Raw genomic sequence first — 19930 nt, forward strand, 5'->3', positions numbered from 1 at the left:
AGATTTCAAAACTTGTAGGAAATGCACTGGGGCAGCTAAGTGTAACCCTACAGATTTTGCAAGAAAAGAGAGTGATAAAGCCTTGCTTCCGTAAGCCAGCTACTGGAGGAGACCAACTCCAAACACAGCAGAGGTACAAGCCCAACAAGGTGCCTGCTCTGCCCTTACACACCCAACCCTGTGTGCAGGAGCAACAAATAAGGGAGTGTCTGCCACCAGGACAAGTAGCTTCACACCTGTGTGCAAAATGAAAGCAGGCTTAAATATTTCTGTAGGAAAAGAGAAGCACCACAAACATAGATGGAGCTACATCCTCGTCAAAATCCTTAAACATTCCTTCATGACATTAGAGCTGAAATGGCAAATTGAGACTTTTCCTTTTGCAAATCAACATTCCTTACTTTAGGCAGTTGCTCCTCCTGGCAATTTAACCAAGCACTGAGTTTGTGTTAGCATACTGCAAGATATTTCTTGATTAAAATTGACTACTAACAGCTTCCTTCTCTGGCATCTGTAATTCCCAACACCTACACTCTGTAGCTGTTTTCTGACATGCACTGCTACAGCTTAAAGGGAGCTGTAATAAAAACCAACCAAACAACAACAAAAAAACCCACCCATAAACCCAGAGCTTGAAGTCTATCCACCAGCAATGTATCACAGATCTGAAATACATTTCTGTCTCCCCCTCCAAAGAGCATTTCCTGTCAATCAGGTAGTATCCTGGAATTTCTAAGCTACGATGTTCTTACAGGTACCTCTAAACACCTAGAAGAGGCATAAAAAATGCATTTTCCCTTTCATTTACTCCATTATGCAAGAACTGTAAAAATATTGGAATAAAATGTAAACTAAAAACATGCAAAAGCTTAAGCCACTAAATTAAATACCAATGCACAGGATTTTTTAAAATAGCAGTAAAGTCTTTAAATGTCAATTCATTCCACAATAGTTTAAAAATCGGGGTGGGGGGGAACTCAAGCATTTTTGACTCAGGTTTTTGACAATATACCTCTACTCACTTCACATATGCCTCAGGTTCTGGCATTGCTAAGAGTTAAAACAATGACGAGCAGTCTCAAAGAGCTGAACCATTTTGACAGCTATACATTTCTGTAGCATCATGTCCCACTAAAAAACCCAACACACTTCTGTCAGTGCACTTGGTGCCAGAGGATTGTTATTTGGATTAACCACTGATTATTTAGTACAAGCAGAACCAACACTTTGCAACTTTGAAGTAAACAAATGGAAATTAGGTAGAAACAACATGCATTCTAGCAGAACCTCTAATTCGAAAAATAAAATCCTTTAATAGTAACATAATGCAGCATAGGTGAAATGCTTAATTGCAAAAATTAGCAGAAAGCACTTATGATTCCATCAGTGTATTGCTTCTGGAAAGATTAAAATCAAGAATAGTAACATTTTCCATTTAATGTTTAGAAGCCATTAAATGTTTAAAGATATTTGTGTGTGGTTTTTCGTCTTCTAATTTCAATTTCTAATAAAAGGTGAAATTAAAGGTACTATTTGTATTAAACGGAAAAGTTGATTTTATAAAAGAAAGCTAACAAATTTGTATCCGAAGATTTCTTAAGTTTTTGAAACCCAGACCTACAGATACTTATAAAATATTTACACTGATTTGTTACAGTATGCCAGGATGCAAAAACGTAAAGTCAAAGTGACTTACATAATTCATTTAACTCAAACTGAGCTATGTAAAACTACTTTAAAAATACGCTCATGTAAATTTTACTTCACTACAGCTTTTTTCTTTTGAAGAAGAGGGCACTGGTATGATAGTTTACATTTTACAGAGTTTATCCAAACAAAAAGTAATTCTTATCTTTCAGACATTTGCCGGAAGATACCTTTACTTTCCTGTCCTGCTTTGTTCTAGGGCCAACATATGGAAACGCTTCCCTTAAAGCACAAAGACCACTCATTAGGAAAGTCAGAGTTGCTCCTAGTATTAGTAAACCTTTTTCGGAGGTAAAATGACTTATCCTTTAGTTAATTATGCTGTCGTTTCTTTATGATGGAGTACTGATAGCTGCACAGAAGCCATTATTTCAAAAATAGGACTCCCAAATCCACAACTGATCAAAGACAAGATTTTCAAAACCTTCAGAAATCAGCTATGTCAAGCCTCAAACTTTACAGATCTTTAAACAACAGGAGAACAGCTTCAGTGAAATAATTTCACTTTTTTAATCTACAAAAATTCAGAAGACTGGGAGTTGAATTGCCTGCAAGTACCATACCAAGCATTTGCTCACCAATTTCACAGGGGAGCGTGTAGGCAGACTCAGTGAAGGGGCTGACAAGACCTGGGACGTGCCTGTATCAGCACAGAACTGATAAGCAGAACAGAGTAGGGCCCTTATCCCTAAAGTGGAAGGAAGTTAAAACCCTCTGGGACAAGCCAACTTGACCCACGTAGGCCACTACATTAGTGCAGAGTGAGAAACTAGGGATCTCCCAGGAGCAAAAGGGCCTGCTTTAACATAGCGGAGTCTCCATAATGCAATCAGCGTACTTTAGGAAAATCTTCCCGTAATTAGGATCATTTTAGAGACTCTACTTAACAGCTTGTTAAAATTAAACAAAAGACTAATAGATACTAAAAGCAGACAACAGGTTAGATAGAGCAATTCCCTCATCACAGGCAAGTTTTTCTTTTCAGCTGTTAATCTGCACTTCATATGCGATGTTCACTAAAGCAAGAACGAGACTGCTGTTTATTTGTAAAGCATCTTTCAACATACATTACAGTACAACATTATGGTTTCTGTACGCAACTTAATGTACAGATTATTATCCCGTATTTTAAATAACATTGTCAAAAACCTTGTGTCATGCTTTGAGTCAACTGCTCAGCCAGCAACAACCACGCAGCCACTTTCTTAATTCCTGCCCCACTCTCGTCCCTTTAGGGATGGGGAGGGAGAAAATTCAATTAAAAAGGCTCAAGGATTGAGATTAGGACAGGGAAGGTTCATTCACTACTTATGGTCACGTGCAAAAAACAGACTTGGGGAGAAAATATAAATTTAATTTACCACCACCATTTTAGAAGATCAGAGTAGGATAGTAAGAGAAAATAAATACAACTCAATCTTAAATACACTCCCACGCACATCTCCCTTCCTGGCTACCTCCTCCCCGCTATGGATCCAAGGGGCGGAAGGGGCACAGTCCATCTGGCCATTACTCATTGCTCATGGCAGTCCTTCCTTCTCAGGAAAAAGGGCTCCCTCACAGCCTTCCCCTGCCGCTGTGTGGTGCCCGTCTCATGGGAGATGATCCTCTCCCTCCACCACCGTGGCATCGACCTCAGAGCCACAGGTTGTTTCAGGCACATCCTCCAGTCCTGCACAGTCTCTCTGGCCCCTGGCACAGGGTTCTCCACGTACTGCCACATCCTCGAAGTTTTGCTGCCATCGACCCCCTCGGTTCGCAGGCCATCCTCTCCCTGCCATCTCCCTCAGCATAGGGCTCCAGGGGAACAAACACTCTGCTCTGGTGCTTTTCTCCCCCACTTTCTTCACTGACCTCGTTGCTTTGATTTCCTCTCACCTGCACCGCCTCCAAACAGAAAAACTCCCGAACATAAAAGACAGGACACAGAGAGAAACAAAATGGCCTGGCCCAACAGCCCTCTTAAACATCTTGATCGAAGAGGCACTGATGGGCCTGGCCATGGCCAGAGGTGGGTCTGACTTTTACCTGGGGCTGGGGGCCACTCTGGAAGTTTCGCAAGGAGCCACCCCGACAGCCTTTCCCCTCTGCTACCAAAAAAACCCACCAGACTCAAACCCATGACACCCTTATATTCACAGACAATATTATACAAGAATTTGAGAGAAAACCACTTGATGGGCAGAGATAATTTAATCTCTTAAAAATCTACATACTACAGTTAGCATGACCCTGTTTATTCTGATCACGTTTTACTTTTCCTTAAAGTCCTGTGTGAATTATCTGGAAATTCTATCTTCACTTACGGAACAAAGCAATATTGTATGTAAAACAATGAAGCAAAACAGACAGACCATGAACTCGCTTGGGCTCAAAGCCTGAGACAGTCAGACTGACCAGGCATTAAAATCAAAAGATTGACAGTATTTAAAATACACAGAAGCCTGCAGAGTATACACTGCAAAACTGCCAAAAGTTAACTGATATACAATGTTCTATTTTAAAATTCACAATGGTATGTAGCACATGACAAACCAATTCTGACAGCTAGAAAAATCTTCAACAGCCTATTAAAAAAAAAAAAAGTGACACTTTTCCTTAGAAATCTATGTGCAATACATCCTGTATCATGTGTCCATGACAGCTGCTATTAGGAAAGGAAGTCTTGCAAGCTGCTCAACTCATTCCGAAAGTCTCTGAACGACTGGTTGCAAACTCCAGCAAAACTACTCCCCTTGCAGATACTGCTTGTAAAGAAGAGAGTGCACTTAAAGTGCCTCCCTTCAATCTGGTTGGATTTGGGGATTTTTGCTCTGCGATTCAAATGTTCAGTAAAAGATTTCATCAGCACTTTCACAAGCAACGTCAGCCACGATAAGATGGAGCCCATCTTAAGGGCCCATATATTGTACTTCTGCTAACAAATGTCAAACCAGCAAGAATTCCTTAAATTCTAAAAATGTTAATTTTCCAAACCAGCAGCATTAAATCTGGGTATATAGAATGCAATGGTTGACCAAAGCCAGGAACTCCGTGGAGAGATGCTTTCTAATTGTGAATCTCTGGGCCTACATCTGTTGAAAATAAGACTAATGGGATCAATCTTCCCTTATCTAACTCAGCAGAACAGTCTTAGTTCAACCACACATTCACTGCACAGAAAGCCTGGCCTATGCGCTGTGGTGCATTACCATGTAATGCAAATGTATCCCAAACTCAGCCAACAGAAACCAAAGTCTTGGAAACACGGAGGGGGGAAAAAGTGGAGGGGAAAAAAAAAAAAAATAAGAAGGAAAACAAAACATCACCTGAATCTTTAACTATTTTAATCCTTTATTCATTAAAAAATTCACAAGAGCACAATTTTTTTCTTGCATAAACGATGGGAACTTATTCTCTTTTTGCAATGATGGGCATATATTTTCAATTCTGAATATTGCAGAGCAATTTATTTATATGTATACATTGAAGTAATATTCTAAAACATTTGACCAGCTAGTGGTCTGGAAATTAGAAGCAAAACTAAGAGATTAAAAACTGCACACAAGCTGCCTGTGCACCAGAAGAAGTTTTAATCTAACTGTACAAATATATTTATTTAAACTAAGCACTCTTTTCTGACCACCAGCTCAAAAGAAAGCCTGTATGAATGTACTATTCAAAATACTGACAAATGACTGACCTTCTCGAGACAAAATATCCCATAAACATAAAATCTTTCCCATGCCTCAAGTTAAAATACTGTAAACTCTTTTAAAAATCCTAATCATCTGTAGAAGCAGTCAATGTAAGAGAACTAAGGAACTTAGTTCTGAATTCTGTTTTCTGAGGACACTTATATGGTATGAACAGATCCAGATACTTCATCAATGCAGTTTTAATAAAAACATAAAACAAAACAAAGTAAATCTGGCAACAGTAATAGCAAAATAATCTCAAAGCAGATTTCAGAGGTTTTGGCTCTGTATTCTACTTGAAAATAAGTACTCCCCACTTTTGGTTTTACTCTTTAAAACTATTGCTGAATGGTAGCTCAGAATTTCCTGCAGCTGCTTTTTATCCTAAACTATACATTGCAAAATAATCAGAGTAAATATATGCTCCAGTGAAATAATACCAGTTTTGTTTCCTGTGTCACCAATCCTGCAAGTGGGAAACACTGCAACACTCCTGAATGCTGAGATCATTCCTACAAAAGAACTGTTCCAAAATGAAAATAACCAAGCCTCATAAATTTCCAGAATACACAGATGTAATTTCAGGTCTGTAATTTTTACCCAGTCAAACAGTAACTGAATCATGACAAGCTTTTGTTTTCCAGCAGGCTTTAAAGTTACCAAGATACAAGGTAGGACCTATATCGCAGTAGAGAGGTCCAAAATCAAGAGCAGGAGTTCCAAAGAGAGCACACAGAGAGAATCTGAACAGCATATCGAAGAGATAGCAGCTTGGGGGGATATCTAAGAGGCAGCAATCTCAGTTCCTGGCTACTATTGATTTTTAAACTCAGCAAGAGCCAGAGGTTTCTGTCTTGCACTGAGGAAAAACATTAGTGACCAGCTGACTGGCAGCATCTTCCAACTCCATTCTCTGGCATAACTAACCTTTATTTTCAGGACAGAGGAGAGAAAGGAGGGAAGAAAAAAAATCGAAGTGAAAACACACACAGGTCTTGAAATAGCTTTGCCTCAAAATACGTAGTGCTGAAACCAGTAACGGACTATTTTTTAGACCTCTAGTGCTATCTTACCAGCATTATTAACAAAAAGACTATATGGATATACTTTAGATAAAACTTGTAAAGCAAAATACCTAAAAGGGAAAAAGTTAATAAAAGTTCTGAATTCTTCCAGCGAGACTAAGTTGGACTATGTTACCTTACCATGGGATGGGACAGAATCTCGGCCACAGTTTCTGGAAGCCACTGTGACAACTCACAGCAACTTACGAAGCCATTGCAAACTGAGGGTATCTCAGCCCTTGAGAACTGAATAGCTACTGTGCATTGGTCTTGTTCGATATAACTCTTTTTAGATAGAAACTAATAATTTTGGTGAATATAAGTCAATATAAAACTTTCAGAAAAAATTAGGTGACTGGGTGAATAATCTATGTCAATCTAGCAAGCAGCAAGTCCAGGATACAGACAGGAACTATGGCAGAGTTTTCTCAATTCTGTTACAGCTCATGTTATAACTGCTGTCAGGCACCAAGTTACACCAGAGTAACTAACCACTCCTGTTCACTCAAGAAGTGTAATTAGTGCAAAACCTAGTACAACATGCCCGACTACACTGCTGCCTGCTCTATAAATTTATTCTGTCAGGATGCTAACTGAAAAAAAAAAAAAAAGCTGCATGGATGTATATTTCGAATCGTTTTTTGCTTAATGATAGTTCTAGTTCAACTGGCGTGATTTCAAATACGGACCAACATAAAAAAAAAGAATGAACAACTGAGAGAAAATAAGACAAAAACAAAGACAGGGGAAGGTCTAGCCAGGGAAACAAAAATACTCCATCCCGCCAGGAACACTGCCTCTAGGTTCCAGACAGGAAATGCTCACTGCCTCCAGAAAAACCATTGGCGTCAGGAAACGGCAGAAGTACCATGAAACTTATCTCAGTGGAACCTAACATAAAATGAAAGGAGAACATTAGAAAAGGAAGGCAAAGACAAACCTACTAGCCATCAAATACACAGATCTTTGCTTACAAATAAGCTAGGTGAAAATGTCAATCTTACTGACAGTTCTTTGGGGGAAAGAATCAATGGATTCTTCCAGTCCAAATAAAAAAAGACCAAGCTGAAAAGATAGAGCCCATTCAGCACAGATAGGGCAAGAGAAGGGGAATGATCTAGCAGCTTTTACAGATAGGTTCCACTAGCATTATAAACAGTGTAAACACTGGTTAAAAAGCACAAAGCAAGAAAAAGCTGAATGCTTGTCATTTAAAGTACAACTGATGCTGTATCTGTGCTGGAAATACAATGCATGCCAACAGGAGGAGTTATTCTGCCAGCACACTTATTCCACCTACATCATCATCACGCACTGTGCCAAAAAATATGCTATGTCAGCACACAGCAGGATTTAGCCAGGTTGATGTGGGTTTTTCCAAACACTTTTCACTGACAGCACTGCAGTGTAACTGTAACTGAGTGGGGACTAAGCAGAGTTTCTCTATGCAAAAAACTGCTATATCAAATAGCTAGATAAGCTAGTGCAAAAACACCTACTCACAGCTTTAAAGGCTTACACTTGTGACACTTTTACTTCCTGTTGCCTCATGAATGGTATCCAAGCACAAAGTAACAGGCAAGAGTTTGTGAATCCCCTACTGTGCATTACCCAGAGTCCTGCAGTCAGGTAACAACCAGTCACACAGTGCTGATGAAACCATGCCAATACTGCAACATTCTGGATTGTCAGAAACTTTAAAAAAAATAGAAGAAAAAAACCCCAAAACAAACACTCAGGGGTTCCCTGCTTTGCTTAATACATTTCACAAAAGAATACAAAGTCGGGGGAAAAAAAAAAAAAAAAAAAGTAGGGACTTACAGTGATTTTCCTGTGCCAGCCGAGGAATGCTGCAGCAGAGCTTTGTGGCATACTTGCTGAGCAACTGCCAGAAAGGAGAAAAGGCAGCGTGGGTCAAGACGCATTTGCACTATTCCATTTACTCCATGAGTTTTAAATTACCAAGTTACGCTTCCACTGCCAGGCCTCACAACACAGAGAGGATTTCTGAAATACTCCCCTGCCCTTATGCTTTTGAGAAGGAATTAAAAAGCCTTTTTACCTAATACTTTCCCCTTAGACAGACACCCCACACTTACACACGCAAACTAATGCATGGCAATACATCTTTAAACACAGTTTGGTGGATGTTAATTTTCTCCTCCACACTGCATTATCTTAAACAGTTCTTTCTACACAACTACAGAAACATTAGTTAGTTCCCTGTGATACAACATCCATTTCAAACAACTATGGGTATAACAGAGAAAAAAAAAATGAAACAAGCATAATTCAATTCCTAGAAAAGCTACTGTGCTTATTTTCTCCATTATATGGAACAGCTAAATGCTTTCTAATTATAGTCTCCAAACAAACCTATGTTATTTCAGGTTCTAAGGTAAAACCATATGTTGTGGTTTTTAAATAGTAACACTGGTAATATGCTTTCAACTATACTCTTTTTAGAAGACTTCACAAAACTCCAACACCTTAAACCAGGTTCCTAGACCAGAGGAACATCACATTTAGTAAACTGAATTAGTACAGAAGATGCTGCCTCAGGCCAAGAGTACTTGTTAGCCTAAACCTGAGATAAAGTCCTCAAACGTCAGGATGATTTTTTTTCCTTTAAGACATAGTAGAGTAAATAATTTGTAAACACTACAAAAGCTTCTTGTGTGTTTTTTAAATTAGCTGCAATCCTCCAGCTTGACTTTGAATCCAGTCACAGTGATACCCACAGTTCTGCTCTGATGGCCTTAAATATAGCTTTCCTGAGCTGTATGCATCCAGATAAATCTTAGATGAACCAAGAAGCTTAAATTGAATATAACACACATACTTTTGGATTTATTCCAAGTCAAAGACATTTGTTTAATCAGCAGTAACAAAGGTCAATCCTCTGTTCACCTTAAAAACAAAATACCACTTTCCCTGGCAGCTCATAAATTCACATTGTCTTTAAGTCCTTGTTTTCTTTCTACTTGCAAGTTAACCATTACGAATTTCAAACTGCAGCAGATGATTACTGATTTCTTTTTGTTTATCTAAACCTAGTGTCAATGCTGGAGAAAAAAAAGCAAGACAAAACACCACATAGTTTGCTTCTGAAAAATATCTTCACTTGGCATACCAGCAAAGAACTGTTACTGTAATCTCAATTTAAGGACCTAAAAGAAATATTCTGCAAGCCAGAAGTGTCAGGCACAAATATCTACAAAATAATCTGAACTGTCTGCAATAGACAAACAGGACAACACATACGTTGTTCAAGTACCTACAAAAGATATACACCAAGTAGCAGGCTACAAACACCATTTACAATGATCTCCCCCGGCTCCCACTCCAAACTCTGCTGCAATTCCAACATGCCATTATCCACACCAGCCAGAGCCAGTGAATGTGCGCAAGGCAAAACCTCACCCTAACTTTACTGACGTCAAAGTTTTCTTGCCAACAGATGCTTTTGAAGTAGTTACATAGCACAATGGAGGCTTAATGTAACTCAGTTTGGATTCCCGAATCAGAAAACAAATGCAGAACAGCAAGCAGAGGGGGAGGACAAATTCAGTTTTGCAGTTCGGCTCTGTTTCAGGTAAATTCTCTGTATCAACCGGAGCCAGAAAGAGAACAAAATAGTGGCGGTAAGAGCTGGTGAGGTCAGCTGAAGCAACCAGCACAGCAGCGACTGGAGAGCAGGCAAGAGAGGCACAGGCTGCTGCCCTCTCCCAGCAGCAGGAAAGCAGGGCAAGTCCTCAGCCAGCAGCACACCTTGTGCCTTCAGGCCACGCAGCCTGACCCAGACAGATTAAGGGCAGACAGCAGGGCATTTGTCTTCTTTTCCATCTTCAAAAAAACACACAGATGCCTCACGTAAGAAACATCTGAATTATTCTAAAAGCAGAAACTGGAGCCAAAGCTAACAGTTTGTGTACTCTGCAGATCACTTAAGACTAAGAGATTCCCGAACGCCTGCAGACACCGTGTCGATGACCTCACACTGCCAATCTGGGGAATGAACAGCAACACTAAAAAGATCTCAAAAATTCACTCAAAAGCCTCCTCTATCCACTCAGCTTTTTACAGCTACCTGAGAGGGTCACCTCTGCTCCAATCCAACACCAATAACATTCTGAGTTTTCACTCGGAAACGTAGCAGTCAGTCTCAGCAAGGCACAGACAGACACAAAGGCATGTTCACAATTATGACTCATGGCTGATGTCACAGACCCTCGAACTCCAGCCCGTATGCAAAAGGACATTCGCAGTCACCTCACTGCACACGAACTGTGCGAGCTGTCTTCACACCTTACTCTCAGCTACCCCCATACTTTTATACTAAAAGGCTTCTCGCTTCTACCCAACATAAGCGAATGCCACATGCAACAGAAAAACTCTCACAGAGGACAGCAGTAACCGAAACAGATTTAAAACATGGATTTCACAAACCTGCACACAAACATTTGAGGATATGACACTTAGCTTCCACAGCCACTGACAACATGACTCCCATCTTGAATGAAAACCAGCTCCTGGGAGAAAAATGAGCATTTGATAGAGAAACTAAATCAGAGATGATAAAACCAAACCCAAAGAGTTTCAAGTTTCAGTCTCACAAAGGGCCACATCTGCCTCCAGATAACCCACCAACATTATCAAACATTACCTGGAGTTAGCTGTAGTTTACTGAGATCCCGTTCCAACTCAGTGGACTGTGATCTGAACAAACCTGTATTTATGTTTGCCATCTCCCAGTAAGACTGGATCGATAGAGAAAACCTGGACACGATGCCAGCTGCCCTTTGGAAGTCATCCCAGCTTCCTCCCCCTCAGCTTCAAGGATTACTACACAGGTATGACATCCTAGGCTCGAGTATCAACCTCATTTCCTGATCCTCTGGCTATTGAAATAAATTAAAAAAAACACAGTATGTTTTCTCAGGGGGGAGGGGGAAGGAAACAGTCAGGGTAAACAAACTCCAAGACTGTTTAAGGTTTCAAGAATGGAGTATTATTACCAGCTCCATTCTTCAGGCTGCAAAGAACTGCCTATAGAAAAGGCAAAACACATCTGCGCAAGAGATTCTTTTTTCCCCAAAAGTCTGCTTTATAGCATAGGACAAAACTTCCACAGAATGAATAAATGTCCTCGACGACTGTTTCGTATCCAATTTAAAATGTATTTCTCTAACCTTGTTACGCTGCAATATGCCTGTGGTTTCCTTGCTACAGCTAGCATGAGACAAAAATGAATCGCACGCTGTAACAGTGCCAAAAACGGAGAACAAAAAAGGCTCAATCACTGTCATTGAGGAATGAAAGTCCTCTGCAAAAACCTCAGTTGCACATGTTTCCACTGTAGGATTAACTTTTTCAGTGATTTTGAAACTTAACAACTTCACACAAAAATAAGGTATAAACGTCAAAAGAAGTTCTAGTAGTCTAGAAAGATCATTTTAACATAGGTAAGTCGTTAAAACAGGAAATTTTATGGTTTAATATTTAATCAGAAGCTTTAAGTCTGTCATTTAAACCAGTGGATACTTCCAAACATTTTATTTACTTTACAAAGAACTGCATATTTTTTTTATATTTCTGGTACATTAAGTCTCTTCTCAGTAAGGAGGGTTTCTAGACTATTGTCTAACCAATCACTCAATACTGCATTATTAAAAAAAATAAAAATCAAAAACTGTAACCAAAAAGTTATTCAGAAATTATTTCTTAAGTCTTTAGCTGCTCTTTCCTTACTTTTTTTCCTCAAGTCTTTTCCTTTCTTTTAATGACAATTCCCCTTCTGCCCTTATTTCTGACCTTTTTGATTTGCAATCCCACTGCTTAGCACACATCCCCAAATCTTGCTACTGACTGAAAGCTATCAAATACTGGATTGAAGGAACATAGATGATTCCTCACTCTTTTGAAGTTGCATGCAGCTACAGAATTAGTCTGCTGCAAAGTTTTAGCCAGTATTACTAAAGAAGCCTCCTTAGAAGAGCAAAACTGTTGTTACCCAGCAACACAAAATTGTCACCTTCTAGCTATCACAGTTGTAACAGAGCCCTGCAAGGGAATTTAATGACACAGAAATGCTAAGGCACACTCAAAAGAATTCTAACATCAAAACAGGTAGGGAATACGAAGAATAACTACAAATAAACTAGAACAACAATCCAACAAGTCAGCTCACGTGTCACAACACTATGTCCAAAAGAAATTGTTCCGTCTGGCATCACGAGACTGTCATTTACTTATACCAGCAAGCCGTAACTGAAACTGGAATGTATGCTGAGAGCAGCCTTTTTAAATAACTGCTGGTCAGGCTGACATTGCTCTGTACTGGGAAGATAACAGCTACGATCAGAAAGATACTGCTTTGTTTAAATTAAAATTTTGACATAACTAGAGTAGTCTACAGCTGCCCACACTTCCCCATTAGAGAGGTTACTGCAGCTTCAGCTACATTTGCGGCTTTTCAATGGAACAGGATAGAGTTTGTGTCAGAAAGAACCAGCGAATTATTAAAATTTCACAGATTTCCCTGTCTGGGCAAAATCCCTCTCCTTTCCATTTTATGCCCTCCAAATGCCCGGTCAGTCACTGCTGGAACTGCAATCCTGAAGAGAATTGTGTTGCTGGGACAGAAGCAGGGAGAGGAAATGGAGACAGACAGAAGAGATATGAAATGGATGATAAGCTACCAGAGAAGTCACAAGTCTCTACAACTGGCACAGTGATGCAATATTGCTTGGTCACTAATTTTACCTCACCAGGAACATCATTGCATACGGATTACTGAGAGGAGGGAAACACAAATAGTTCTCAGGACAGTAAGGGGAAAAAAAGAAAAGCAGAGGTTTTTAGAATTTGCCCTTTCTCCATTAGGTACTTTCTTTGCCTGGTGTAAAATAACTGTGTAAGTGACATCTACTCCCTACTTAAATTTGGCTTGATAACAAAGAAGTAAATTAACATATAAGTCTGGATCATGTCTGTGTTACAGCATTAGTGACAACTAGGGTTGCTGCTTTAACTTTCTACCTTAATAAGGCCACTTTTTCCAATCCTTTACATTTGTCTACAGTACCAAGATACAACAAGAAAAAACTGAGCTACCAAGTCTTTTTCTAGCAACCTGGACAAGAAAATTTCCACATTATGTAAGAATATGCTTTTCATGCCGAATCAGGTATTTCCCATAGTATACTTAACTATACTATGTAAAATTCCAACACAGCTGTGTCATTCCTGGCAGGAATTACACAGCAAGGCTACCATAAATCACATCACAAGCGTTAACGTGATTACAGGAGACACAATCTCATCCTTCTACCTCCCAGAAAGTCCTTGCCCAAATAAATACATTATCTGCTTATGACATCAACATTATCAAATACTCTCCAGAGTACAGAGGCACACAAAGCTACATCACGAACTGTATCAACATTTAGTATTGCACACTTGAGTGCTCAAAAATTAAGGATACCAGGATACAAGCTGTCCATAAAAAATAATCGTCATCCCCTGTCCATGCACTTGATTGCATACTCAATGCACTAGAAGGCAATGCAAATACTGATCAGTCTCAGCACATGCGATGGCTGCATGCGAGTATCTCATACTCATCACCACTTTCAGGGACATCAGGACATTTCTTCCCTGTCCATGACAGGGATCCATCTGTCAGGGTGCCGTAGGCAAGACACAGATTAAGCAGAGCCAGGTGCTTCCATCCCAAGCAGCTGGCTCCTTACACTGCAGGGACAAGTTGCGAGCACAGCACCAGGTAGGTGAACTCTAGCAAGAGAAGATGGATAATTACTGCTGTTTAGGTCCCACTTGGTGCTCCAGCAGCTATTTCCAGGTCTTGAGGAGAAGAGCAGCCAGCCAGATGGAAGATCCTAAAGGCTGGGTCCGGCTTCTGAACTTCCTGTAGGATCACACAGTCATACTGATTTTTCTGGAGCAGGCCTCACTCCATGGATGGCTATTTCTCATTTCCCTATTAAACAAGGCCCTGTAACTGATGTATTGTACGTTTTTTTGCTTTGCAACACCACTGAATTAACAAATACTATGCAAGTCCATAAGACATTTTTACAGCCTAATGGCTGCAAAACAACAAATCAGTCTTCAGAGTACTCCTGTGAAATCTTCATAGTAATCCTGCAATGGAAGATTATTTTTCCAAATTTGCAAAATGGGAAACAGACACCAAGGCTAAAACTGCCTCCTGAAATAAGATATTGCAGGCTGCTCAAGTTATAAGGCTTTTTTGTGTCAGTATAGAATTGTATAGGTTCAAAAGTTGTGCTGATCACTGACAGCAGCAACTACCTACAGATAATACCTGAATGTCTGAAGATACAGGCAAACAAGCACCTAACTACTCTATGAAGGGCCTTGCCCCAAAATCACATAAACACTCTACAAATGAGGCTGCCACAGATTCGTCATTCTAGCATTTCCTATCCCAAGTTTACACCCGAGCACACTTCAAATATCATGGCTGTTGTCTGTAATGATTTAAATGACAACACTGTTTTCCCTCTTGTTAGGGCATGAGAATTTCTCTTACACAAATTTTATACAATTTAGTAATATGCAGACACCACATGAGAAGACTTAGCTAGCATTAGCTAGATTTAGTTTCTCTTTGAAGCTTCTATCCCCATAACAGATTTGATTAATATTGGCCAGTGGGTTTCTAAAGAGGAAAACAAACCTGGAAGAATGCCCTCCCTCAAGGAGACTACAGTTTGCTGCAGTGCTTTTCAGACTCAGAATTGTGGAACACATCTTGGTGGAACACCATGAAAACCTGTGAAATAAATCCAAGCTGCTGCAACAGCAGGCACGGAGTGACAGCTATTCAGAGCTAAAGCTTCATTTAACCTTCCCATCCCTCCCTCCCCAGGAAGAAAGCCCACAGAATACTGCTCGCCCAGGTGTTGGCCAGTCTTAGCAGGGGTTAAGGATAATACCTGTGAATAGCCCCTTCTTTCCTTCTATTATCTTCTCCTGCAGGTGCACAAGTCTGAGAGCTACAAAAATGCATGTATGGGCAGGAGGGGAACAATAATGGGAAACAGGGAAAGCTATCATAAAAAGAAGGAAAATTTCATCTACAAAAGTTTAAAAGCAGCTGTTTCAGTAGCTTCAGCTTCATCACTCACCCTCAACTCCTCTATTTCAGCATACAATCGTTTTTTTCCTACTCTTCCTTAAGGCATACAACTTATCCCTTTTCCTTTTCCTTCCTCTCTTGTCTCTACTCACCACCTTTTCCTACACCTCCTCTGAACTGGAGGTAGGCATCTCTCACTTGGTCTCAAGCCTCTCAACCTGGTAGAGAACCAAGAGTGAAGGAACCATTCCCTCTTCTCACTTGCGTCTCTTAGTACTGACTTGATGCCATTCCCTCTTCTCACTTGCGTCTCTTAGTACTGGCTTGATGCCTAGCAGCTGGAGACAGAATTTCAGTACCTCACCAGTCACTACAATGGCTACCCAGGAACTTGGATGCCCTATCAATCATTCTTTAAAGAAAACAAAACGATTTTCTAAAAATTTGCCATTCTCGCAAGTTTTCCCAGGGAAAGAATAAAGATGGAGCAAGGCTTCTCTAAGGAAAAGAAACAAACACCAAAAAACCTCACCTAAAACAAACAAAAAACCAGCCACCTCTGCTCCAAAACACAGACATTATGACTTCCTCAGAGCAGTTGCAAAGGATTATACTTTTAAGTAGTAAGAAACTTTTCCTCTGCATTCTCAGAAGCAATATTTGGTGGGAGTTTTTTGTTTGTTTTCCTATCCAAGTTGAGCCACAAGAGATGTATGTTTCAGACAAACTACATTTTCAACAAAATACAATCAAAAACCTGAACACCCAGTTCTAATGTGCAGTGTTAAACAATGGTATTTATAGAAAATACAGTCAGTTCCAAGCAGTGTACACATATACAGCCATATACTCCTAAAAAGATTAATTCTTTGTTGCTTACTTGGTAAGGGCCTCAGTCAAAACAAATACTTACCAAAACCATTTCCACTGCATCATACATCCAGAATATGTGTGTGTCTTTCCATACATAGTGTAAATTCCAAAAAGAAAGCATGAAGAGAAAGGACACATCACTCTTATTTTACAGTTAGGAGGCCAAGGCAGACCTAACATGACTTGCCAAACTCTCACAGCAACAATGCACAGAATGGCCTGAAGACAGGCAGAGAATAACGTGTCTGATCTGACAGTTAGCCTGGGAAGGTCAGGGCTCTTACATCTGTGCTGCTAAGCATTAAGCAACGATAACTTCACAACTTGCAGTGATTTGTCTGTACTCTAACATACGCAGCACACTAGTCCCTATTCACCATGGCTATCCTTAAAAACACTTATAAATCCCACCATTTAGAGCAGAAATAAAGCACGTTTCTTCCTCCCTCATATGGATCCCCGTAATCTCTCAAATATTCAGAGACTATGCTAGTACAAAAAGATTATGTTTCTCTCTTTTATCCACTGCTCATTTTACAGTACAATATCCTCCATATGACCGACATCACTGGAGAAAGAGCCTGTAAGCTCTTCTTTGCTCAGCAAAATACATGACCTGTGATGGCAGCTGTAATGGTAGCCTGGAGGTATTTTTATGCCACTCAAGAGTACACAGTTCTCATCCTAAAGCATCCACAAATGTAGAAGCAAAGACAAACAACTGATAAAAAACAACAAAACCAACCCCAAAGAACTCACAACATTTTCTGTACCAACTTCTTAAACTGTAACAGAAAAAGGTGGATACTAATAGGACTTAACCTACATATAGACAATCTCACTGTAAGAATTTAAAAGCTTAAAGGCTTTGCTTTTGCTTCTCCAAAGTGAAGCAGTCTTCCTTAAACAAGAAATAAATATGTACAAGACCAGGCCTGTATACTATCACTCAAACTAATTCTGAATTTGAAAATGATTTAAATACTATTCTACTGTAATCCTAAATTTAATTTTAAGAAAAAAGCCATTTAAGCAACTATTTAATCTGGTTATGTTTTGTAAACAAAACTGCAAACTTCCAATTGTCTCCTAATTTGTAAATTTGCGAATTAAAGCATGAACTGCAACCTCATGAAAAAATACCCTACCGAAAATGCTTATCTTTTTCCAGGCATTTGTTTGAAAAGGATGGGATTTAGCTTTCGTGCGAGACATACTCTTCTGATACATCTTCAATGTGTATTGCAAAGGCCAATCTATATTTTAGTCAAACACCATAAATTTTACAAGAATGTATTAGAATTTCAAGATACCAGTACCCATGACCAAAAAAAGACACATTTATTTATATAGTGACCAAAATTCCTGACTACCCTCATAGCTCACCAGAACGTAAGACCAGTTGCACTGCATTTCACAAGTACAGGATCCTGTCTCCAAAGCATGTAAGACTTCAAGGTGCAGATGAAGGGTGAAGAAATCTCCCATGCCCTAAACATGAACTCTTAACTTGTCAGGCTGCTTTCAAATCCAAAAAGTAAGTTTCTCTCTCTGTCAGTATGTTCTAGCCCTTTCTGTATTGCCATTCATATAAATATCAAATCTCTCAATGCTATTATTCCCCAAGAAAGTCTATGGTAATGAGCTCAACAGTCTAACAAAACACAGCTCAAAGAAAAAAAAAATTACTCCTTTTAAAACGAGTATTTAATTTGCTACTAATCTTGCTGCATATCATCTTCTTCTCATGTAATAGTGTGGCAACAAAAGTTCCAACTTATCCTCACCTTTCTTGTATCTGAACAGAAATGCCACCTTAGACAGCTGGGAAGCCCTGGAGGAGCAGGGTTAGCCAGAGAAGCAAGTGCACGACCACAGACTGACAGAGGCAAGTGCTCCATGAATCTTCGCATCACTTAGAGCTACACAGACACTTGCAATACAGTAAATCACATATTTTCTAGATTTACAAACAGTTGAAGGATACTTGTTTCTGCTTTTGTCAGTGCATTAGCAGAAAAACAGGAAATGAATCAGACTGAAATAATAAACCTTGAAAAGAAACACCATGAAATTTTTTGGTCTTACATAAGATTCATTCTTTTTTAAAGTGACAGGAACCTCAACACACAAACTGATCTAAAAATCACAGTTTTAGTAGACAGTAGGTAACTATAAATTGTTCAGAAAACAAATTTGGAGTTTCTTCAGTATGGCATATCACAAGTCTTTTACACAGTCTCTCTGATGCACCACATTTTCAGCTGGCTATTGAATAAATGGAATTTAAGCAATTCTTATATAAGTGCACTGATGGAACACCAGTGAAGAGAAGAGGGCTGCCAAACAAGCATCAGTGCCAAATTACAGTGAACCCTTCGCTTTCTTTGCAGCTTTGCCACACGACAGGCTTTATTTCAAACAACTGTGGGGCTCCATTTCACAGATATGCTGTTGATGGTGCATTTAAAGACTTCCTTCGATGAACTTTAAGAAATAAGATACAATGACAAAACCACCACAAATTAACCTCAAGTTCTGAAATCACTTCGCTATGCAAGTGCAAAAACCTGTCATCCTTGAACACCACTTCTTCTAGACTGTCCCATCTCTTATTTAAGAGTGAAAAACAACCACATAAAAAAAATAAGAGAAGAAAAATGTCTTCCCACAAAAAATTAAAGTGGGAGTAAAAAGCAAAATTGTTTTGACTCTGAAAGTCACAGGACATTTTAAGAATCTAATTGCATATATGGAAGAACAGAATCAGGCGATAGCCCCAACAAGATACCACTTTAATCACTTGAATTTAAACTTTGGACTAAAATATTTTTTCTTACATAATCAAAACTAGTCTACAAGGAAAAAAACAAAATAACAAATCCCAAACGAACAAAACTGCATCCTAAGTAGGCAGGGTTTTAGTCTTAATAATAAATTTTACAGCAAACTGACTAATTTTATTTTTCGTCATTTGTGAAGCATTATTAAGCTTGTGACAGAATCCCCTTGGAGCATGCCGGATATCTTTCAGCTGACACCAGGATCTGTTTCAGTGATTTAATCCCCGGCTGCAAAGCTTTCAGCAGCCACCTGCAGGGGTCAGGAATGAACATGTCACTCCAAACCAAGGCAAAACTTCTGTCCTTTGCCAGCCCGAGCTGGGGAAGCGACTTGGATTTGGTTTGGTTCTGTTTTAAAGGTGGAGGGGAAATTTGACCTCCTGTCAACCACTATACTAGCTACAAAAAAAACAAAAAGAAAGAAGAGGGGAGGGATACAGAAGGAATATTCTGATACTCTGTGTATTACTAAAATTGCTTAGATACCTGACCAAGCATGCACAGTTAAACCAGGTACCACACTTTGGCTCAGAGGTGAATTCCCTTTCTTTGTTTTCCTTTATGGCACGGTGTGAAGTAACTCCCTGCTATTTTCGTATTCCCCTCCAATATGGTAATAGCAACCCAACTATTCAAAAG

This window comes from Apaloderma vittatum, unplaced genomic scaffold (genome assembly GCF_000703405.1).
Source record: "Apaloderma vittatum isolate BGI_N311 unplaced genomic scaffold, ASM70340v1 scaffold7134, whole genome shotgun sequence".
In the NCBI taxonomy this organism is placed as follows: domain Eukaryota; kingdom Metazoa; phylum Chordata; class Aves; order Trogoniformes; family Trogonidae; genus Apaloderma; species Apaloderma vittatum.